Genomic DNA, 25,319 nt, shown 5'->3' with positions numbered 1-25,319 from the left:
CAGATCTGAAGGTGTCATCCCCATGGTAAGCCCTCCCCGGCTTCCCACTGCCTACTGAACAAGGCGCGAGGCTCTCTGAACTGGGATCTGGTCTTGCACACCTCCAGCCTCTCTTTCCTGTGCACCTGCGTGCTCACTCGTATCCGACTCCACGACTCTACGGACTGCGGCCCACCAGGCTCCTCTGTGCGTGGGATTCTCTCTACTTACTCCTCCAAAAGGGTGGCGAATTTTTGTTCTTCTGTGTATGACATGCCCCCCACTCCCCCACCCCCAGCTGCTTTGCAGTTTTTCCTTTATCTTCGTCAGCTATTTGATTATAATGTATTGTGGTTTCATTTTCTTTGTATTTTTTCTGCCTAGGGTTTGCTGAGTTTTTCTGGGTCTGTGGGTTTATAAACTACTTCAAATTTGGAAGTGTTTAGCCAGTGTTTTTTTTTTTTTTTTTTTGCCAAATATTGTATTGCCTCCCATCCTTTCATGGTTGTGTTTGGCTGTCTGATATTATCTCCCAGCACACCAAGGTTCTGCTATTTTTGAATATCTGTGCTTCACCATGGACAACTTCATTTGCTAAGTCTTCAAGTTCACTGATCTCTCTCCCTACAGCATCTAATCTGTTATCAATCTCATCTGGTGGAATATGCATTTCAGATATTGTATTTTTTTTTAATCTAGAAGTTCCATTTTCTCCTTCTTTATAGCTTCTACTTCTCTCCTTGTTCTGTTCCTACTTTCCTTTAAATGTTTGAACAGGATAATCGTTTTAACCATCCTTGTCTGCAAGTTTCACCACCTCTGCTATTTTTCCTCCCTTTTGTATTGACAGGCTTTTCCTTTTTCATAGTCTGCTTCTCTTCCTGCTTCTTGGTGCATCCGGTGAGTTTTAGTGGATGATGGACATGGTGAATTTTATGTTGTTGATTGTCTGGATTTTATCGTCTTCCTTTAAAGGGAGTTGGTTTTTGTCCTGGAGAGCGGCTAAGCTGCTTACAGATTGTTTGATCACGTTCAGTCTGTTTCTGAGATTTGCTAGGGCAGATCTAGAGTAGCCTTCACTGTAGGGATAGTTCAGCCTGAATAGTCAGACATGAACCCTCTGACATCCCACTGAAAGTCCATGTGACTGCTGAGGACTCATCATTCTTGTCGTCAGTGTTCAAACATTACCCTGCCCTGTGTAAATACCAGGAATGATACAGCTTCCAATCCCCTATTCACTGTTTACATGATTTTGTGGAATTTCACGCTATGCAATAAGGCCCCATGCTTACTAAGACCCATGGAGACTCCTCTTCAGTTTTCTGGAGCTCTTTTACTCTTTCAGAAATATGTCCAGCAACTTCCTGCTGTGTCAACCTTCCCATCTTCCTTCTCCACCCCTTGAATTCAGCAAGACGGTGAGTCTGTTGGACCTCTCCTCCCTGTGTTGTCGTCAGAACTTGCCTCTAGGCAGAGAGCTGAGGTGACCACAGGTAGAAATCTGAGGTGCCTGTAGGACTCCCCTTATATATTCTCTCAGAGATCCTGTGCTGCCTGTTGCCCCACGTTTGGGAAGAACGGTTTCATGTATTCGCTCCATTTTTCTGCTTGTGCCGAGCAGGAAGATATGTCCGGCCCACAATATTTCATCCTGTCTCAATTTCAAGATTTTGATGATATTCCCTCTGGCTAGAGAACTTTCCTATTGGACTCTTCCATCACCCCCAGAATCTCTCTAGTGTCCATTTGCCATCAGCCTCTGCTTCACCCCCAGCCCCAGGCAAATGCTGATCTGCTTTCAGTCTCTTTTCTAGAAATTTCTCATGAATGGTATCCTGTGACATATAGTCTATAGTGTCTGGTATCTGCCGTCTTTCACTTAGCACAACACTTCTGAGGTCCCCTGCGTTGTCATGTGTGTCAGGCATTCATTCTTTTTTATTGCTTAGAGTATTCTCTGTCTGAATGTGTTAGTGTGTTTACCCCTTGGCTGGTTGATGGACTTTTAAGTTGTTTGCAATTTTGAGCTATTATATGTCACATTGCTATGAACAGTCTTGTACAAGTCTTTGTTTGGACATATGTTTCCATTTCATTTAGGAAGATATTTAGGAGTAGAATTGTTGGTCTGTGTGGTACGTGTCTGACTTGATTAGGAAACTATCAAACTGTACCATTTTATATTCTGACAATCTAAGAAGCTTCCAGTTTCTCTATATTCTTTTCAACACTTGGCATTGCCAGTCTTTTTGATTAGAGTCATTCTAGTAGATGTGAAGTGATATCTCATGCATGTGTGTGTGCTCAGTCACTAAGCTGTGTCTGACTCTTGGCGACCCCATGGACAGTAGCCTGCCGGTCTCCTCTGTCCATGGGATTTTCCAGGCAAGAATACTGGAGGGGGTTGCCATTTCCTTCTCCAAAATATGATATCTCACTTTGATTTTAATTTTAATTTTCTTAATACTAATGGTGGTGGGTGAGCCTGTTTTTTCATGTGCTTATTGGCTATTTGTATATCTTCTTTGGTGAGAGTTCTGTTCAAATATTTTATCTTCTTTTTTTTTCATAGTGTTGTTTACCTTCTTATTGAGCTATAAGAGTTTTATATATATATATATATATATATATATATATATATATCCTGGAGAAGGGAAAGGCTACCCACTCCAGTATTCTGGCTTGGAGAATTCCATGGACTGTATAGTCCATGGGGTTGCAAAGAGTCAGACATGACTGAACAACTTTCACTGTATATATATATTCTGTATATACATCCTTATCAGATGCAGGACTTTCAGTCAATCTGTGGTTCATCTTTTCATTATCTCAATGCTTTTACTAAACAGTAATAGGTTTTTATTTCTCTTTTTTGGTTTGTTTTGATGAAATTCAATTTAGTAATTTTTATTTTCAGAATTTTTATATAACTGTATTTTAACAAGATAGTAAAGGTGCAATTATGTTTTATTATTTTTAACTTGATAAATTGTGTTGATTGATTTTTAAACTTACCATACCCAGATTATACCTACATAATCATGGTTCATTATTCTGTTAATATATTTCTGAAATTTGATATACATGCATACTTTACTTAAAATCTTTATGTGTAAATTCACTGGTAATTTTATTTTGTAGATTTGGGATTTTTTTGTATCTTTGTCAAACAAGGTTATTAGGAATATTCTAGCTTGGAAGATGAACTGGGTATTGCTTCATCTTTATTTTTAGCATTCTAAAACACTTTATATAGCTTGGTAATGACTTATTCCTTGAATTTTTTAGGAAAAAAAAATAGCCTGTGAAACTAATTTAGTCTGTTACTTTGATTATGTAGTTGCAAACTGGTTAGAAATATAATTCATTGACTTCTGTTCACTTTTTCCAAGGGATTTTCCCTGATGAAATTTTCATTTTTAAACTTAATTATATATTTTCACAGAAAAGCATGCATTTAATTGTGACTTCAACATATTTCACACAGTTGGTACATACATCCTCATATTTGTTTTCTAATGCTGTCCATACAATACCAAGGGTCCCATTCCTTTCCCCAATCCTAATTTTGAGTATTGTTTTGTCTCTTTTACTTTTCTTAACTAGACTGACTGGTTGTTTCCCTATGTTGTTGGTTTCCATAATTTCCATGCCCCTTGACCCCTCCTCTGGTTTTAACCAATCTCATTTGATTTCTGAGATGTGGCAGTTGATAGATTTTTTTACACCAATTTCTGGAAGTCACAGCCATCCTTTTAAGGAGTTGTCGTTCTATAGGTGAAGATACTGAGGTTCAGAGAATTCACAAGATATGTGACAGAGCTGGGATTGGATACAGAGGCAGTCCTTTTTCCCGTGATCACGTCCAACCTCTTCCAACAGACACACATGCCATCAGGAAACTGCCATGAGTAGGGTGCAAGGGCAATGACCCCTCCCTTACCCACGCACGGTCTCTGTGGTCATTCCAGCCCTTCTCTGTGAGACTGCAGGGCCAGAACTACTAAGTCTCTTAGCTACACATTTGCATATTGAGCCCCAGAAGCATCAGGCCCCCTCTCTCCCCTTGCTGTCAAAGAGATGAATGGGTGTGATGTGGATGTGTGTTGGGGTGTGTATATGAGAGCAAGGCAGAAGGCCAAGCATATGTTGTTCCCCATCAGCACTGCCCAGAGAAAAGAGGCTGACCAAATATTTGGCAAGATCCAGTATTATGGTATTTGGAAAGATGTTCTTTCAAAGGAGGAGAGGGGGTGTGGTATGAAGGTCTGCCATAGCCTGTGGCCATCTATCCCTCTTTCCCAATCCTTCTCCCAACAATTCACACTAAGATTCCAGGCACAACTGGAAATCTACTAATCACTACTATGTTTCCCAAGTTTATCGACACTCAGCTAATGTACAAACAGCCTGGTTGCAGGACTCTTTCCCCACTTGTGAATTAATAAGTAGTCCTCAAACTTCTAAATGAGGCAGGAGGATACCTTGCAATGCTTTTGTGATTTCCTACAGAAATACTGCTCTGAGTATTTTTTTCATAAAGGTGTTTGCACATGAGACCATATACGTGTTAAGAGGCTGAAGGCACTAGAAGCCTGGACTCAGCTGGAACCTATGGAAGAGTTCCTTGGTTTCTGAGCATAATGCTCCCATCTCCTGATTTCTCTGAACAGAAAATGAAAAAAAAGAATGAGGGAAAATCCTATTTATTTGTATTCACGAACTTGGCTGTAATCAATTATGCCAAATAGGATGTCATACAATACCACTTGTTAAAAAGGCCTATTTTTCAAATTAAAAAACAAAACAAAACCTCTCTGCTATAGCCTGAGAGTCCCCAAAGCTCCAATGCCCCCTCCTCCATGAAGCCATCCCAGATCCCCCAGGTGGACATAGTACTCTCTCCTCGGACCTCCTGGGGCTGCTTGATTTTACCTTTCTGTTCGCTCTTCTTGGTGCCTGCCTCATGTTCAGTTATTCGTTCATTCAGTATTTATTAAGATGCAACTGTGCCATGTGATCAAAGAAATCTTCAGCTATTGAGGTATGAGAATGTCATTCTGGCTTATATACGAGTTAAGTTGAATTTTATACTAACTAAAACAACCTCTTTGTGGCCTATCAAACATACGTTGTGCATCTGCTTTAACAATTTTAAAAAGAGGTGCACTGACCAGAAGTAAAGAATGTTCATGTTGAAAATAAAGATCAAACGCCTCCCTTCCTGCGACAGCAGTGCTAGTCCTCCTCTGATGATAAGACTCCCTTCCCAGGCGCCCAGGCCATACTGACTTGCTGTGGAAGTGTTCATCTGTTTTTCTTGAAGCCTTGAAGGAATGCATCCTTGACTTGTTTGATATTCTTTGTTCTGACAGGACATAAAACTGTGCTGAAAACCCTGCTTCTCTGGAGCAGTTCCTCAGAGTTATTTTCCAGGCTATAGTCCTCAGTTTTGTGCAAGGAAAGCTACTTTCTATTCTTAGTATGGGCTGTTTATGGAATGTTTTCATTGACAGACATGATAGGCCACCATGATACATGAATCAGGTGTGCTGTGAGTTCCTCAGGGAACTTGCAGCCTGGTGATAGAGAGAGAGCATGAATAAGAACCTTTTACAAATCGTGATGGGGGCTCTGGAGGACAGAAGTCAAATAGGAGCTTGTTTAGATGAGAGGATCAGAGGATGAAAAAAGCCAGACATGTGCCCAGCTGTAGGAGCACACACACTGGGCAGACTGTCCAGGGGACAGGCACCCACCTGCCATTGTGGCTGAAGCTCAATGAAAGAGAGCGGGATGAACTGATGAACAGAGAACCATGCTCCTCACAGGTCTTCTTCATCCCTCATCACAGCCCTGTCACCACAGAGACCTTATTGGGTGTCTTCCTCCAACTCAAGAGCAGAAGCTCCCTTAGCACAAGAACTGGATCTGAGTCATCTCCAGGATCCTTATCCTCAGCACTGGGTCTGGCTCTGAATCAGACCACAATTAACAAATGAGCAGAGTTGGGGTGAACATCCTCCTTGATGAAATAATAGATACAGGAATTATTTGCCCACCAGATTAGGGACTATTTCAAGCCCAGCCAGAAACAGGAAACCTACCCTCACCCTGAGCCTCATCTATAGATTCCTCATCTATCACAAGAGCAGCTTCGTTTGCCCATCTGCATCCCAGGGACCTTTGTAAGTGCACAGTTCAGCGAGAACATGAGTGGAAAGCACTGTTGAGCCCTAGAGACACACTGGTTCAACAGAGGATGGTCCATGACCCCATTCATGTTCCAGAGAGAAGTTCCTAAAGCAACTTACCGCTCCCTTGTCCCACTTAGCCTCGGCACCGGGCTCCCTAGAGACTACAGACCAGCAGTGCCTCATCTTTTCTCTCTTTCCCAGGAGCGGTGTCGGGATGCCTGCTCAGAGGCGACCAGACAGGAAGTGCCCCTAACATGAGAAGCCAGCCTGCAAGGTGTGTTGGGGAAATGCATAATTGATGGGCAGTCCATCGGAGAACCTCTCAGAGGACCAAATTGTAATCAGCAGTGGCACTCGGTCACGACAGGAACTCCTTTCACATCCCGGTGCTGTCATAAACATGGCGAGCAAGTCCCCCTGGTCCTTAAGAAGCATCCTGACTTCAGTAGGTCGCCTTGGGTCACTGCAGCCGCCTACACTCTGGCTACTGGATTTGCGGTAGGCGTTGGGCTGCACCCAGGGCTCTGATGTCCTCGGGGGTAGACCACTGAGCGCTCGGTCCTATCTGCACTTGGGCAGGTTAAGGGGGGATGCCATCGCTCCCACAGCAAGAGCAGGAGAGGGTGTGCACTCCAAAACGTGAAAATGTGACACGGCTCCTGCCACAATGAATTATTCACACGCCAGGATGAATTAATAACCTGAGCTTGGAATTAATTTTATTGGGTTTTCAAAAAGGTGAGTATTTCAGAGGCAGGAGGGAGGTGGCTTACACCCCTCCCCCCGCCACCTAAATCATTATGGGCGGGGGCACAGAGACTCACCCACACCAAGTCACCCAGAAATTCCATTTTTTACTGTGTTGGCAGGTGACTCGTGGGCTCTACCTGTAATTTCTTTTTGACCTTAATAAGAAATTACAATATCCCTAATTGCCCCAGAATCTTCCCCTGTGGCAGACGTAAAAATTTCAAATTAAACGACTTCTCCTCTTCCCTGAGGTTGGCGAAGACAGCCTTGTAGACACAAATCCCTTTGCACTTGGACACGGAGCAAGGAATTAAGATGGATGGCGCCAGCCCCCCTCGCCTGCCGCACACCTGCCGGCCTCGCTCCCGGCCCTTCACCACCTCCCTTCTGGCTGGTTTCTTGACAAGTTCATTGCTGTTCACCAGAAAGCGATCAGCAGAGTCTTGCTTCTGGAGGAGTTAAGTGCAGGCCAGCAATCCCAGAGGGGTTCAGCGGATGAAAGCCTGCGAAAGAGGGTTTGGAAGCGCTTCACAGAGGGGCCTGCATCTCCACACACGTCAAGAGAGCTATTGTTTGGGGGAAACTAAGCTGTATTGGAGACTTTGGGAATTTCAGGGAGGTTTTGCAAGAATTCAAAGAAGCGAGTGGGAGCCCAAAGACACAACCCACATTTACTAAGTGCGTACTATGTGGTCAGTTTCCTGTCAGGCTTTCTCAAGCCATTGTCTTGTGGAATCCCCAGAACACTAGTGGACTAGTTATTGCTATTAACCCACAGAGGTTAAATGATTCTCCCAAAGTCACTGAATGGGTGGGAGGGCTCAGCCTGCAGGGACATAATAGCCAATTTTCATCTCTGTACATGCATGCCAATCGAGGTTTGCAGTGGGGGGAAGAAAGCAGGCACACACAGACACAGGGTTCCAATGACCACAGCAGAGAAGAAAGAACGAAAAGGCCAGGAGCCCTGCACTGGCAGCCTAATGCCATCAGCAGCTCCCAGGGACACTTTGGAAACATCCCTTCGATGCTCTGCACCTTGTTCTCCTTGCTTCCCTGCTGGCTCAGACGGTAAAGAATCTTCCTGCAAATGTAGGAGACCTGGGTTTGATCCCCTGAAGGAGGGCGTGGCAACCCACTTCAGTATTCTTGCCTGGAGAATCCCATGGACAGAGAAGCCTGGCGGGCTACAGTCCATGGGGTCACAAAGAGTCAGACACGACTGAGTGATTAAGCACACCTTACTCTCCTCGCTGGTGAGAGGCAGGTTTGAAGTCCAAGATCCCTCAGGCCCAGTTCTGCAAGCCTCTCCTCTCACAGGTCCACAGATGAGGACAGTGTGACTCAAGCAAGAAGCAGGGTTACAGAATTTTCTGGTCAATCTGGCCCAACCAGTTGCAAGGGCCTTGAAGCCCCTTGACAACATGCTCAGGGACTCTGGGCCTGGCTGTCAAATCCTCCAAGATAGAAATGAATGAGGCCCAAGGCTGTTTATGCTACCTTTAGAGAGGGCTGAGCAAAGTCTCCCACCTGCCAGTTTGAAGTACTGTCGAGATTCAATACCTGTTTATAGAGCAGATGGAGTATTTTCAGCAAGACTCCCCTATATGCTTTCTACATGTTGGCATTGTATCCCTCATCTGCCTTGAATTCCTACCACCCAGGGTCACCATGATACTCTGTGACAGCCAGGCACTTGACCATCTCTGTCTCAGGGGATGGTGGGGGGATTCAGGGCAAGTCTTGACTACATTTGATAGCGTAAAACTCATTTCTGGCAGTAAGAAGTTAGAAGAAGGGTAGAGTGTCTGGTAGAATAAAGAGTACGCACTATCGTGTCCAGTGGGCTTGCTTTGAAATGTTTCAGACACTTACTAGCTGTGTGATTCCAGACAAAACCCCTCCATCCATATATCTTGGTTTTATTCTCTGAATCAAGAGATGTAGAAACACAGCCTTTTGAAATCAAAGCACAAGAAATGAAGGGTTTGTGTGCTTTCAGGGATGCTCACAGCACTGTGGTCTCTAGTGGATCTGGACCCAAGAGGTCAAGGTGAGTGGCCAGCAAGAGAGGAGTGGCTCTAAGTTCTGCTGCATCTCTGCTCCCCAGGGTGGAATGTGAGGCAGCCTTTCAAAAAAGCATGTACCAGTGACAAAACCACATACAAGTGGTTAATAACCTGCTTGCCAATGCAAGGGACACAGCTTCGATTCCTGGTCTGGGAACTAAGATCCCACATGCCACAGGGCAACTAAGCCTGCCTGCTACAACTCTGAGCCTGCACCCTAGGTCCACATGCTCCACAACAAGAGAAGCCACTACAGTGAGAAGCCCGCGCACCCCAACTAGAAAAAAGGAAAGCCCGGGCGGCAGCAAAGACCCAGGGCAGCCATAAAAAAATAATTAACATATTTTAAAAAATCATGTACCAGTCTACTGGAAGGGCCTTTAAATGTAGAGAAGCATGTAGAATATGATCCCAGTTGTAATGTCAAGAGTAACAGAATGAATATTTATATATAATTATGTGAGCTGGCTCCTCTGGTGGCTCAGAAGGTAAAGGACCCACCTGCCAATGCAGGAAACCCAGGTTTGATACCTGAGTTGGGAAGATCCCCTGGAGAAGGGAATGGAAACCCATTCCAGTATTCTTGCCTGGAGAATCCCATGGACAGAGGAGCCTGGTGAGCATACAGTTCCAGGGGTGACAAAGAGTGGGACGGAACTGGGCTGCTAACACTTTCACTTTCATATGAACGTTGAGCAAGGTGTGGGGGACACACTTCAGATTATTAACACTGGTTGCCTGAGGTTTGGAGAGATGGATTGAAAGGTGAAGTTAGGAAGATGGAGAAAAAGAGAGGAATGGGAAAGAAAATGGTAAGTCAAAGGGGAAAAAGTGAATGAAGGTATCCGTAAACTACACAGCTTGTCTGCTAGGATATCTGCCTGTGTATATGCACAGAGGAATGGATGGAAATATTTTCAGTAAAATGTGACTCTCTTCAACAGAGTGCTGATTCTGTCTAGAGGGCTGTCCTGGGAGTCAGAAGATGCCATTATGTGTCAAGATGAGAGAACTGCCCGAAGCTCCATCTCAAGTGGAGCTCCAAGTTCTGACAGTCTGCCAACACCCAGGCCAGTGTTTTTCCTTCACCTCACAACTGCCTCACTGAGTCATCGTGAACCAGACATATTCCAGTGATTGACTTGTTGAATGTGGGACACTGACTCTAAGTCATTCTCTCAAACTAAGAGCGTGAATCAAAATAGATGACAATCCTCTCACTTTAGGTGGGAGAGTTTCACCCAGTCAGCCATGAATGAGTACTGTAATCATGATGTCAAAACAGCAATCACATTGCAGTTTAAAAATAACTAGAAATGCCCACTTGAACTAAGAACTACGTGACAAGCATGAGGCTAACGGGTAGGACCAGTGGATGATTTCTGACATGAACCCATGTTCAGACACAGGAACTCATGTCACTGAGAACCGTTTTCTGGGTACATGGTCTGTGCAAAGCATTTTGCAAGCATTCTTTGAATTAACATTGCCAAGAACCCCCCACATAAACTTCCTCTTCCGCTTATCAGGAATCTGAGGCTCATTGTGGTTAGGCAACTTGCTCAAGGTTTCATAGCTGGTGTACGGTAGGACCAGAATTTAAATCCAGAGCAGCTTGACTCCAGAACCCACCCTTTTAATCCTCCAATACAATGATATGACTCCAACCTGGGAGATTTTTCAAGTTTTAGTCATCTAGATTGCTATGTGTGTCCATAGTGATCTAGGGCAGCTTTTCAAGCTGCCAGTGGTAGCTTAATTATGGTGTGCTCTTGATATTGTTGGAATGTGACATTAATCAGTGTACTCGTCTGCACTGGGATATGACTCGCAGGTGTAATTTATGTGTCCTTTGGTGTGTTATTAATGTGTGCTCTCAATGGAGGTTTAATTTTGGAAGTGCTTTTCTGTATCATTGTGGAGACGAGAGATAATTGGAGAAGCAGGAAAGAAAGGCGACCTGCTGCTCTCTCAAAGGTCACCAGTGACCACCAAGACGCCCTTTTCTGCTTGTCCCCTACTTTGCTTCCTCCTCCACAGGATGGTTGTCCCCTTCCACTACGGGTCCTCCTATCATCAAGGAGAGCCAGATGTGTAGAGGTGGAGATCTTGGTAGAGTCATCATTTCCCATGGCTCAGTCAATTCCAAAACCTTCTTCCCCAGACTCCTCTAAGCTGACGTGCAGCACCTGCTGAGGTGTCTCTCATGCTGGGGAACTCCCTTCCTAACAATACCATATTTTCAACTTTGGGCAGCTGTGCTGTTCTCCCATTCAATGTAGGGAAGGACTCAATATACAGAGGATCTCTGCTTATTGCTGCTAATTCCAACCTTTAAACACAAGACATTGTGTCTTTCAGTTGGCAGACCCTTAAGGAGTTGAACATGGGGAATATTCACCTTCTGAATTTTTTTCAGGCTCAGTATTTATACTCCCTTATATTCTTATGCTTCCCTGGTAGCTCAGATGGTAAAGAATCCATCTGCAATGTGGGAGACCTGGGTTCGATCCCTGGGTTGGGAAGATCCTCTGGAGGAGGGCATGGCAACCCACTCCAGTATTCTTGCCTGAAGAATCCTCACGAACAGAGGAGCCTTTTGGGCTACAGTCCATGGAGTCACAAAGAGTCAGACACGACTGAGCAACTAAGCACCACACAGCATATTCATGATGAGATTTGAACATGATCAAGTTTATCCATTTCGATCCTCAATCTAGGTGCTGAGAACTGAATATGACTCAGGCGAGGCCTGACTAGGAAAGCCTTGAATTGGAAACTTTGACCTTCTTTGTTCTACACACTCTACTCCTATTAATGCAACCCTAAATTGCTTCTCTCCAATGAGAGCTAGAGCACAATATGGATCCCTAGGAAGTGGCTGAAGCTCACTCAGGCTGCTTTCAAGACAGAGCTCACTCACCCTGTGCTGACAGAGTAGAGCTTCTTGGGGGAAGCTTACTTGGCCCATTATGTTTTTTGCCTTGTAAGTTGCATTGCATCACCATAACCCACTGAGAGCTTTTTGGATAGAATTCTCCCATCTAATTCGTTTGTCACCCCCTCCCGGTTCAATGGTATCTACAGATTTGATAAGGAGTTTTCTATGCCTTCATTCAAGTATTCACAAAATTTGTTTTAGCAGGAGAGAGTCAAGGACAAAAACCTTATCTCAGGGCTCTGGAGAGCTCCTGAAGTGACAAGCTGAACAGGAATGAATTAATCAGCAAGCCCTGGGCACAGTTCTTGAAGTGGTTACAAGTCCACCTTCCTAACTGTGTTATTACCTTAGCTAGAGTTTTTCATGTTACCTAAAAGGATATCATAAAAACTTTATTACACACCATGTGGAAATTCAAATACACTGTGCCCGATTGCATTTCCCTGATCTAACCATCTAATAATTACAAACACCCTCAGAAAAAAAAGGAAGGGAGGGAGGGAAGGAGGAAAGAGAAGCAGAGTGCTTCAAAAGGATTCATTATTAAATGATTACCCTGATTTTAGGAATCAAATCAACATTAGTTCCCAGACTATCTTTTCTTGAAAACCATCCCTGTTGCTGCTAGATGACTGGGCAGAAACAACATCGGCCTGGGCCTTTGAATGCTGCCCTCATCTTATTTTTGAAAACTGAAATAGCCTTGCCCATCTTCGCTTATCCTTCGAACTTTGTCAAGGGCCTGCTCTCTATCTGGCACTGGGCTAGCTGCCAGGGGTCAGAGTATGGGAAATTCGTGGGCCTGCATTGAGACAATCAGCATCTTCCCTTCTCCCTTCTTCCTCAACTCCTTCCGTATCTCCAGCCAAGGATGAGTGACCCCAGGTTCAAGTTCTCTTTTGCCCAATGGCCAGGGGTTCTTGAATTAAAAACTGTCAGGTAGGTTCTTCTTCTCTCTCCAGAACCTTCTGCTCTCCCTTTCAGTCCAAAGGACATTATCTTTTCTGAGCTGGAAAGGCATGGTCCATTTCCATCATCACAGCTGTGTTATCTTATTGGGCCTGAGCAGCAGGTTAATTTCTTCCTCATCCTTCTTGCTTTGAGTATAAACTTAAATGCTCATTTCCCCAAGATCTCAGTCTCCTCTGGGCTGTGGCCCTTCTGACACTGGTGTATCAGGACTATTTTATTTGCAGTGATCACAAACCAAATGCAAACCAGCTAAAGCAAAACAAGTAATACATCAGCTCACATAATTGAAAAGTCTGAGGATGAACCATGCTTCAGGAAGGGTCATGTTCAGGGTTGCAAACAATGTCATCGGCCAATCACTCTCTCTGTCTCTCAGTTCTCCTTGGCTTCATTCTCAAAGGACATGTTTGACCCCCCAGAAGCTCTAGGTTTTATCTTCACTACTGCAGAGCACAAAAAGAAAAGTATACTTCCCATACTGTAGTTTAAAGCACTGGATGAGCAGTGATTGGACCTTGGCTTGAGTCACATGCCTACCCTGACCAATCACCATGGTAAGATGACGCTGTGCTTTGATAAGGTCACAGGTCCACTGCAGAGCTGGGGTTAGAGACTGTTCCACCTGATACTTGAACTGGGTCTAGGCAGGTCCCCAGAGGAAAGTTTGGGTACTGTCATTGAAAGAAAGGGGAATAAATGTTGAATTATTATTTTTTTAAAAGAATGCCTAGAAGAGTTCTTCCATGTTTATAAGGTACTTGGCACAGAGTACCTACTCAGTACATTTTTTAAAAACAACTTTAAAAACTGTGGCATCCATTATACTCTTGCATGTCCATCTTTTTCTGATGTGCTTACCAATGGTAAGCTGATCCTTGTGGTTGTCTACATAACAACCATTCTCCCTTTCTCCCTTGTGAGTAAAACTTGATTTGGTGAAGGAATCCATACCTCAGGGAAGATAATTTGAGACAGTCCCTGACTGATCTAGACTAATGAGTCTCAAACTTCAGGCTGTTACTCAGAAACACCTCAAGGGCTCCTTCAAACCCAGGTTGCTGGCCATTGCAGGGGCCATGTTTTGAGAGCCACGTTCTAGCAAAATCACCCCAGCATAGGATGCAAGTGAAGTCTAGGAACCTTTGCTGCTAAAGACAATCAAGTGAAGAACAAACAGAAAAAAATCCAGATTGGATAGTGTTGGTAATGCCTTTATTAAAGAAAAGCTCAGCCAGAGCCCTCCCATGTTTATAAAATAAAACCCAGCCGTCCCAATCAGGACTTTCTTGGCCATAGTTTGTCTTTCAACTGCAGCCCCACTCCTGGCATGAGCCTTGTCCCTGACCATATGCAACATGGTCTTTCATGGATTGATTCTCTTCCTTGAGTTCTTGCTCACATGGTTTATCCAATCATCCTCCAAGGTGAATCTCTCTCAAGAAGCCCACTATGATTCTCCTTCCTTAGCCTATGAAGCCCTTAAATGGACAAATCACTCACTGCAGGACCACAGTGTGTTTCACTGCCTTTTATTCAGCTTCTGGAGGGCAGATGCCTGTCTCTTCTTCTGATAATCCAGTGCCCAGCACCGCGCTGGCCCACCCTGAAGATTAGTTGAATCAACGAAGTTCCCCAGCAAAAATACTGTCTATCACCTGGGCACCCTTCACCCTGCTGAGCACAGAAGGCCGTATATAAATAATGGCTAAATAATAAGGCATCCAAAACGCACACCTAATGCCATGCCAGGAAGCACAAAGCCAAGAGCTCCAGTGCAAACATCAGACAACACAATGCTTTATCCTGGCTCTGCAACCTTGAACAAATTATCTAAGCTTTCTAAGTCTCATTGTCCTTATCTGTAAAATGGGAGTTATTACAGCATCAAAATTATTATTATTAAGGTAACGTGAGTTGAGGCACATAATGTACTAGGCATTGCACTGGGCACTTTGTAAGACTATGTAAATGCCAGCTCTTGTTATTAGTTTATGACAATCATTCAAACATCATGACCAAAACAGATACACCAGATTGATTAATGTTTGCTTCGGTGACCTCGTTTCTAGGAGAAAATCCAGCATAGGATGCTAAGGTACTCAGATAACTTGACCTAAGGCTCTTAAAGTTGCCTGTCACAACCAGTTGGACTCAAATTCAACAAGAAGTTATGTGCATTCAAACTTGTTCTGGGCAATCTCCATGTGTGCTGGGGAAGAGAGGCAACAGTTCATCAGAAATGAAGACACGGCTCTACAGGAGCATTCTCCCCACCCAGCCGTCTGGGCAGCGAACTCTCCTCCATCCCTCAGTGTAATCCAGGTGTTCTTTGTCCTTATGCCGGAGTGGCCACCCAGCTTCGATGTCACGTCTGTCCTGGTTCTTACACCTACTCTGGCCTCGTTCCCATTGTGTGATGCTTAGTTGCTGGTGTATATGTCCTCAGCAGGAGTGTGGGAGCACCTTGACCCTAGCCCAGGGTCTGGCACAAAGTGGGGAGCAAAGCGGGTGGTCTCCCTCCTTCTCTGGGGAGCTCCGTGTCTCTTTGAGGGAGACTCCACTGAGCCACAAGATGACCCACTGAGCTTTACGTGGTGTGGTGCTGACGACAGCCTGGGCCCCAGGGCCCATCAATCCTGTCATCATGCTCAGTGAAAGACGGAGGAGGCCTGGGTGGTCGGGGGAGTCAAATAGCCACAGGATGAATGGATTTATAGAGAAGGAGGGGATGGGAGGACAGTCAGGAAGAGAGGACAGCCCTGGAGTAGGAGGGAGGGGACTCCAGGGACACTGAGGGCCTCAGCCCTCTGCATCTGGTGAGGCTACCCTAGGCCCTGTCCCAGCCCCTGGGTACTCAGGGCAGCTGAGCCTCTGACTCCACTGATGGAGGGTGGGGCCCAAGTCCTAGTTAAAATTGCCCTGGGAATTTGTTTACTGGCTTCAAGTCCTGGCTTTGCTGTCTACGAGGCGAGTAGCTTAGGGCAGAGATTTTGCCATCTCTGGTTGTCAGTTTCCTTGTGATTTTGTCCTTCATCACTTGGTAGCAGTTAGTTATTGGGCACATTGATCTTCATCCTATAGGTATGGAGAGGGAAGAAGGGACATAGAAGGCAGAAAGACTAGAGCTGAGGTTCTTATCCCAGCAGATCGTAGCAGGGTACTCACCTGAGCTTTTCCATAATCCTTTGTATCCTACCTTTTGCCTTATTTCAATCTCTAATACTCAAAGGCAGTGAAAGTGTTAACCACTCAATCTTGTCTGACTCTTTGCAACCCCATGGACTGTAGTACACCAGGCTCCTCTGTCCATGGGATTTCCCAGGAAAGAACACTGGAGTGGGTTGCCATTTCCTTCTCCAGGGGATCTTCTTGGCCCAGGGAATGAACCCAGGTCTCTTGCATTGCAGGCAGATTCTTGTACTGTCTGAACCACCAGGGAACCTCATGAGTTACCAAAAAATGCCAGAAACTAGCACTGCCTGAAAAACCAAGGAAAGGAAACAGAAAAACTGGTTATTTCTCCTTTCTTGTTAACTCAACAATCTCCTGATCTGCTGTCTGTGTTTTTGGAAGAGGGATCATAGAGGCCAACCCATGCATCAGCGATCCTGATGTTTCTATCAAATGAATCATTTGAAACAGGATCTTCAGTTTACTTGAGCAGAACCACGTCAGGGCTGCTCAAAATGAAAGATGTCCAGGCCCCGCATATGGAAGTGGACAAGTTTTCATCACAGCAAAGGTAGAAAGCTTGCATTACAGCCTGGCGCTTCCTGAAGCCTCGAGCTTTCAGCTTGGTTGGAATTGACTTTCTTTAAAAACAAAAGAAACCTATGTATACCAAGGTTAGTAAGGAATGAATGAAGCCCAGGCCAGCTTCCATGCTGGTAAAGTACCACCACCCACAAGCCACAAAACCCCAGTCTGAGGGAAAAATGAGACTGACTTTTTGCCCATTGTGTCTTTTATTCTTTCCTTTCCTCCCTGCCTTCTTTCTCACACACCAGGGTGGTTAAAGACATGGTGTCATTTGTACAGATCAGGCTCTCTTCTTGTAAGTTTCCAGTTAAACATTCTTTTGTAGCTGACACCTATTAATAATTTAAAATGCCTGCTCTTTTGAACAATGATCAAAATTAAGCTATTACCCACAGGGGGATATTTACATACAGTTAGTTGGCAGCTGTTTAACAGCCTTTTCCACTCAAGATTTCTCGCGACCCTCACATATCATTTGCAAGCAGAAGAATATTTGGTTACTGTACGATTTTTTTTCTTTCTTGTATTTGACAAATGGCCACTGGGAATCACTTAGGAAGTAAATAAGGTAATTCTTTGTGATTTCTGCTGGCTGCTGAAGTTACAGGAGAAGGGCAATTACTTTTAGATCCCTCTACATGCAATTTACTAATAAACTACAGAATGCAGAAACATGTAATTAGTAATTACTATAGTATGTAGCGGTGCAGTGCTTACTCCGTCAGTCTGTGGGCCTATAATCTAGTGGCAGAAAATGAATTGAGCTTGGTTCATCCAAGCAAGCCCCAGCATATTTAGAGAGACTTGTGATGATAGACTTAATGGCTGTTTATAGAGACTGTGGAGACACAGCAAGCATTGTTACATCCAGCCTTTACCTGACCCCATGGTGAGGCTGATACACAATTGCCTCCTTGCTTCCACTTTTAGTGACAAGCCAGATTCAACAATGATGAGGATCTGTCTAAAATCACAGGCTAAAGAGCAGTGGACTCAGGTCCGAATCCTGAACTTCAGGCTTCAGGCTCATCCCTGTGAATCCCACCAGGGCATTCCTATTCATACTATTGGATGAGTGATGCCATCTCCCAGGGCTCGGACATGGACAGTACTCAGGATCCAAAGACGTATTTTCATGGCAGAGTTATGGGCTCTGAAGAGAAGAATGAAGGAAAAGAAATAAAACAAGTATCTTATTTTGGCGGGGAGGGCTGGCAGTGCACACTTGATGTCTATTACCTTATTATTATGCCCATTTCATAGGAGAGATAACAGACTCAATGGAGGGTCAGTCAAGGTTAGATAGGATCACTCAGTGTTAAGTGACAGAGCTGGAGTGTGACTCCAGGTAAGTTTGACCTCAATGACAAGGCTTTTCCCAACCCAGGGATCAGACCCATGTCTCCTGCGGCTCCTGCATTGGCAAGTAGATTCTTTACCACCCAGGAAGCCCTCTCTCCCTCACACCGGGAAGTTATTCTGATGAAGTGATTCTTTAGATCAGTGAACAGAGTGGATCTGCATGAAATATCTCAAAATACTTAGGGCAAAAGAGGGGAGTTCACAGATGCAGGATTTTAAAACTGATGGCTATCATCCAGTAATCTCAATTCAGAAATTTATCCTAAAAAAAAGATAATCCAAAAACTGCAGATAAGAATTAATGCACAAATATGACAAAAATGTTCTTTATGATAGCAAAATCTGGGGAAAGAACATAAGCAAAACACAGTAATAGAGAAGATAGTTGTAGTTATAGCTATATGGTAGTATACTAGGCAACCATGAAAAATAATATTTTCAATAAAATTTTCAATGAAGAATTTTTAATAACATAGGAAAGGCCTTAAAACCCAATGAAGAGTGAGGCAAAATGATATGTAGAGTAAGAATTCATATAGACAAAATAATATTTATGGAGAAACATAAGCCAAAATCAGGGAAGGCAATGGCACTCCACTCCAGTACTCTTGCCTGAAAAATCCCATGGACGCGGGGAGCCTGGTAGGCTGCAGTCCATGGGGTCGCTAAGAGTCGCACAAGACTGACCAACCTCACTTTCACTTTTCACTTTCATGCATTGGAGAAGGAAATGGCAACCCACTCCAATGTTCTTGCCTGGAGAATCCCAGGGACGTGGGAGCCTGGTGGGCTGCCATCTATGGGGTTGCGCAGAGTCGGACACGACTGAAGCAACTTAGCAGCAGCAGCAACATAAGCCAAAATTGTGTGTGATAATTTAAGAGGTGACTTTATTTATTAAGTAACAGTTTAATTGAGATATAATTCATGTATCAAAAAATTCACCTTTTTATATGTGTAATATTTATGGATATTGGACTTCCCTGGCTGCTCAGCTGGTAAAGAATCTGCCTGCAATGCAGGAGACCTGGGTTAGATTCCTGGGTACGGAAGATCCCTTGGAGAAGGAAGGGAATGGCTACCCACTCCAGTATTCTGGCCTGGAGAATTCCATGGACTGTAATTCCATGGGATTGCAAAGAATTACATGACTGAGCAACTTTCACTTTCACTACGGGTATTAGTTTATCCTCAGAGTTGTACAACCATTACCATTGTCTAATTTTAGAAAAATTTCATTATACCATACTCATTAACTGTACTCTCTCATTACCCTCACCCTCCCAAGCCCCTGCTGGACAAGAGAACATTTTCTGTATCTATAAATTTGCCAATTCTGGATACTTTTTATGAATGGAATCATACATATGTGATCATTTGTAACTAACAATTCTCTTAGCATAATGTTTTCAAGGTTCATTCATGTTGTAGCCTTTACTGGTACTTAATTCCTTTTCAAGGCTGAATAATATTTCATTGTATGCATGTATCACATTTTGTTCATTTATAACTTGATAGATATTTGGGTCATTTCCATATTTTGGCTATCATAACTTTTGCTGATATACACGGCAATCCACAACATGCTTACAATTCTCTTGGTATTGTACTGGGAAGCAGAATCACTGATAACTCCATGCTTAACATTTTGAGGAACTGCCAAACTGTTTTTCAATGTGGTTGCACCATTGTATATTCCCACTAGCAATCACTGAAGTCTCCAACTTCTTCACATCCCTGAAAATGCATATTGTTGTCTGTCTTTTTAATTTTAACCATACTAGTGGGTGTAAAGAAGTATATAATTATGGTTTTGATTTACATTTCCTATTGACTAACCATGTTGGTCATCTTTTAATGTGTTCATATCTTCTTTCAAGAAATGTCTATTGAAATTCTTGGCCAATTTTTAAGTTGAGTTCTTTGTTATTTTGTTTTTGAGTTGTAAGCATTCTTTATATGTTCTGAATCATAGCCCCTTGTATTATTTGCAAATACTTTCTCCTATTCTATAAGTTGTCTTCCCATTTTCTTGATGATATCGTTGACAACACAAAATTTTTGAATCTTATGGAAGTCCAAATTTTCTATTTTTTCTTTTGTCATTTGTGCCTAAGCCAAGGTCATGAAGATTTACTTGTAGGTTTTCTTCTAAGAGTTTAACAGTTTTAGATCTTGCATTTAGAATTATAGTCTATTTGTATATGTTGCAAGGTAAGAATCATTCTTTTGCATGTGGACATCAGTTGTCCTATACCCTTTCTTGAAACAGCTCTTCTTTCTCTAATGAACTGTCTTGACACAAAAATCAATTACCTATAGATGTAGGAATTTTATTTCTGGACTTTCGATCCCATCCCATTTACCTACATGTCTATTCTTATGCCAGGACCATGCTGTCTTGATTATTACAGCTTCCTAATTGAAGCTTTGAAACTGGGAAGCTAGGGTTCTCCATTTCCCTAATGGGATGGATGATGGTGAGAGTTGCCCAACCATATGAATGTACTTAATGCCACTGAACTGTACAGTTAAATATGGTTAATATAGTATGTTTTATATTATGTGACGTTTACCACAGTTAAAAAAAAAACATTAAAAAATTCTAAAAGAGGATGGCTTTCAACTCAGGGGGGTGGGAAAAAAGAGTTCTCCAACTTTGTTCTTCTTTTGAAAGGTCTTTTTGGCAATTTTGAGACCCTGGCAACCCCACATGAACTTTGGAATTGCCTTGTCAATTTCCCCAGAAAAGGCAACGGGGATTTTAGCAGGGATCGTGTTGAATCTGCAGATTTGTTCACAGGGGCTGCCTCTTCATTGACAAAATGACGGCTGTGCCCACTTTAAATCCTATGGCTTATCCCCGCAAGCTGAGAGTGAATGCATCTTTCCCTGCCAAGAGTGGTGCAGCTCCAGGGAATGAAGGCCGGCTGGGAAATTACATCTACACAAGACGGCCTATTAGGGCAAGGCGGCTGCTCCCCGGAGGCCAGTCCTCGGCCACTCCATACACCATGCGGCTTCTATTACTTAGGCCAGAAAGGCTTTAAATACCTCCGGGCACCCCTCCCCTATTTCCTGTGGAATACTATTTCACAGTCTAATAGACCTTCCTGCGGGGAATTTCTCCTGTTACTTAGCCCACATTTCCTTTCTCATTTTCGTCTGCTGCTTCCTCAGGACCATGCCATTGCAGATGGATTTGCCTACATGGGATTCCCATGTTTCATAGCCTCAGAACCCATACTCCTTCCCTGTTACTGGGTAAATTTTACAGACAAGGGCTCAGGAAGGAGGTCTCTCCTGAGTTGAAGGTTGACAGCAGGCCTCCTTGGCTTGTAAAGCCTAGAGCAAATGTGGCCCATTCAAGGACACCAAGGAACCAAAGTCCTCCTCATCAAGAACTGGGGGACCCCTTGTTACAATCTGGGGAAGGATGGCTCACTTTTCTGGGCTCCTCCATTTGTAGTATGAAGCCAGGGCTCTACTTTCCTTGCAAAAAGGGCGGGGTGTTGGGTGCCTGCCAAGTGCCTGCTTGGTAAGCTCACAGGAGAACTGGGCCTAGTGGGGCTCACTCATCATTCTGGAGGGAGAATGGAGGGGCTCAGGAGACTCTGGGGGGAAAGAGAGAAGCTGGGAAGAAGAAAGACTCAGAACCATCTTTGTAAACTCAGGGTCGCCGTCATTGCTTTGCCCGCGTTATCTATTTGATCTTGAACCAGACTGCAAGGCAAGAGGTGAAGTCATCAGCCTGAGGCAAGGGGCAAGCTAGGGAGCAGGGTGGGGGCTCAGACCCACACTGGATTTTCTCCCAAACCTATGCTCTTTTTGATGCGTTGCCGGGTCTCAGTGTTCTCATCTATGGGATGGAGCTAATGCCATATCACAGGGCTGCTGAGAGAGACGAGGGGGAGAATCTAGGTGAAAAAAAAAATTGGGCTCAATAAATGTTATATTACTTCCTGCCTTTCTCCCTCTGGATGGCTGATCAGGGCCATTTCTCCAAGTAATTTAGCAAGGCGAGTGTCTGCGGTCCCTCTCCACCCAGACTCCTGCCCTGCACTGATAAGTTTTATTAGCAAAGAGGGAAGGGATTTTCTACGACCAAATTTCTTCTGGGCTTTCCAGGAGAAATTGATGGAGCTGCCCGGCTCCTTGGCCAACACTTCATCCTGACGGGATTGCCTGGCCTGTATGGGGACTGCACGCTGAAGAAACGTTTCCAGCCCAGGGAGGGAGGGCATGGCAATGTTATTCTTCTGAAGGGGAAAATCATCATTTGGCTTCTTGGGTTTATGTACCCAGGGCACCGGGGAAGCAGCTGGAATTTGCCTGGAAACCACAGTGCTGTCTGCTTGCTTCTCAATAGGTGACTGGGGACAAGACTGCATTTGACAGTGCATCACCTGCCGTTCTGTTCTGCATAATAAAAACCAATTTTGGGAGCATCTCATTGGTTCCGTGTTGCTTCATTTCCTGTAAAGGTGTGTGTGTGTACGTGTGTGTATGACTTTGTGTATGAATGTATATGTATGTGAGTATGTAGGTGGAATATATGTATGTGACAGTGTGCAGGTATTCATGTATGAAAGCATGAGTGTGTGTATTTATGTGTATGAATATGTATGTGTGCATGCGTATTTGTGTGTGTGTGTGTGTGTGGCGGGGAAGGGGAGACTTACGTACCTGTCTGTGTGTGTGAATGGATGGGTATGTGTGTGTGTGGATATATCATGTTTAGGGCACAAGTATGTGTGTGTGAGTGCATTTATCTGATGTGTTCATGTGGATATATGTGTTTCTGTTTTCATTGGATGCTCGGTTCCGGTCCCTGAGACGTCCTGCGGTGTTAAAGTTTCAGGAGACATAGAGACCCATGTGCAGACGTCCCCTCAATCTACCTGAGAAACAGTGGAGAGCAAGGGAGTGCCCACCCAAACTGAAGCCTGGGTCTGCCCTGAGCAAGCTGGACATCTCAGGCAAGACTTCCTGTTCCTTGACTCCTGATGGCAACAAAGGTTACTTCTTACCTGCTCTACCCTCTGCTTCCTCCTGGAGGCCCTCTGACTGACTCCCATTCCACACCTGGGTTGAACTCCTGTCTCTGAGCTGCACTGACGTCAGCACGATAAATTCCTTGCTGAATTGACTCGGGCTGTACCTACACATCTGCTCCCCACTCTGGGCTGCAGAGTTGTCCTGTATCCCAGGACCTTGGACTCGTAAGGCACCTCTTAAATGTACAACTCATGATGTGGAATGAGTAAACAAATGAGCGGATATTCTAGGTGTCTCAGTGTTCTTTCTCTTCTGTAAATTGTGAGTAAAAATACTTTATGTAGATTACCTGAGATGAACTATATGAACACATGTTTAGAAGTGCCAAGAGTTAACAAAGCAATACAGTCCTTTGTGATCTGGGGCACCCCAACAGTTGAATGCAACAGGTATGGTAGAAGGAAAACAGGCCTTGGAGTTAGAAGGTTTTAGTTCAAATTCTGGTTCCACTGCTCAGCAATTGACTGACCTTCAGTGATGCACTTTGCTCTCAGCCTTCACATCCTCAATTATAGAAGGCAGTCATGAGCATTTTCCTTACAGGTGTAAAGAAAAGCCTTTGCAAGGTGCAAGACACACAGAAATATCCAGTAAAGGTTGGTTAAACAGAGGAATATAGGCGAAAACATGGGTATTGACAAGACACTTGGTGTATATTCAAAGAAGTACCAGGAATCTAGAGCAGAGGGGAGCAGTATGCCCTAGAGAAGAGGGGTCTGGAGTGAGGCTTTGGAAAAGCAGGAGGGGAGGTATCTTGGGTGGATGGTCCAGAATGAGCATATGGGTGGAAGGTGAAAGTGGCCATGTGAGGTTGGAGTTTGTATTAGTTTTCTATTGCTGTGTAACAAGTTAACAGAACCTTAGTGGGTTAAGACAGCATCCATTTGTTATCTCACACTGTCTGTAGGTCAGAAGCTCACACACCACTTTTCTGAGTTCTCTGCTCAGGGTCTCACAAGGCTGAAATCAAGGTGTCCCCTAAGCTATGATCTCATCTGAAAGCTAGACTGGGGAAGGATTTGCTTCCTAAGGTAGTTGTAAGAATTTTCTTTGAAATTCTGGATAAGTTGTTACCATTTTCTTGCCAACCAATGGCTGGGGGTCTCTCTCAGGTCCTTAAAGCTGCCATTATATTCTAGTCACATGCCCCTTTCATAACAGAGCTGACTCTTTCCTTAACTCTTGCTTACTTCCTCCTCTGGAAGCACCAAGTCCTTCTAGTAAGTGCTTTCAAGTCAGACTCACCAAGGAAATCTCTCTTTTGAAGAGCCCAAAGTCAATGGGCATGGGGCTTTAATCATATCTGCAAAGTGCTGTCATCTTTGCCAAATGTAGCCTAATCATGAGAGTGAGATGGCATCATACTCACAGGTCCCACCCAGATGCAAAATAAGGAGATTACATAGGATCTGTGCACTGAGGGTGGGAGGATGGGCATCTTAGAATTCTGCCCACCAGAGGGTTATTAAGCAGTCTCGTCTGGCTGTACTATGAGGATAGAATCCCATAAAGAAGCTACTTTGCTATTTGTCCTATACCAAGCATAGCTGAAAAAAATCTATAATGGAAGGGTGACCATGTATTACCATTGGCTTAGACAGTCCTGGTTCATTTCTGTCTTTTGGGTGCTATTATTAACAGTACCTCCTTTCACTCTCCAAAGTGACTCAGATTGGAGGAAAATGCATATTGTGACTCAGGCTAAAGGAAGACTCTCCCCTTCAGAGTCTTCCAGGCTCTTCAGGAAGAAGGTTGGAGGCATGTGAGTTGTCTTCCTGGGAAACATGAGTGAAACTGCTTATCCATGGACAGACTTTAAAATGAAAAAGTAAAAGAGGAGCATGTACAGAGGCCTTGCTAAACACCAAGTGATTTTGACAAGACGTCTCTTTGATTTCTCGTGACAACCCTAAAAACAGCATCATCCCAAAGTTATGGCTGAGAAAACTTAGACTAAGAAGGTGAAACCAGGAAGGGGGGATTTGAACTGCCTGAACCTCACCTCATGTTTGCTGTACCTGCCCCTTCCTAGGCCTCCCAGGTCTTCCAATAACTCACCCTGGGCTGAATTCTGAGATGAAATGAGCTCAAACCATACATTCCAGGAGCTGTTCTTCTACAGGGAAGGTCAACCAACTCTTAAGCATGGGATTTCCTCCTGAGGGTGAAGTAAACAGACTCTTTCTACCCTAGCACGGAGCTCAAATGTCAGTTCCACGGGAGAGGCAG

The 25,319-nt window shown here is 44.1% G+C and overlaps 1 long non-coding RNA gene across 2 annotated transcripts in view; it reads left to right on the top strand.

The window, feature by feature from the left end:
- Nucleotides 1-22,432, top strand: part of LOC139036074 (uncharacterized) — a 345,733-nt gene extending 323,301 nt beyond the window's left edge. The window contains exons 6-7 of one of the 2 annotated variants that reach the window (XR_011488806.1): nt 6,381-6,453; nt 9,943-22,432. This is a non-coding gene — a long non-coding RNA (uncharacterized lncRNA). Of the gene's footprint in view, nt 1-6,380; nt 6,980-9,942 lie in introns of those variants that run through there. The other variant, XR_011488805.1, reaches the window with a different exon arrangement.
- Nucleotides 22,433-25,319: the final 2,887 nt, after the last annotated feature.

This window comes from Odocoileus virginianus, chromosome 7 (genome assembly GCF_023699985.2).
Source record: "Odocoileus virginianus isolate 20LAN1187 ecotype Illinois chromosome 7, Ovbor_1.2, whole genome shotgun sequence".
NCBI lineage: Eukaryota > Metazoa > Chordata > Mammalia > Artiodactyla > Cervidae > Odocoileus > Odocoileus virginianus.
The sequence above is the reverse complement of the archived record's forward strand: the minus strand, read 5'-3'. Positions and strand labels throughout refer to the sequence as shown.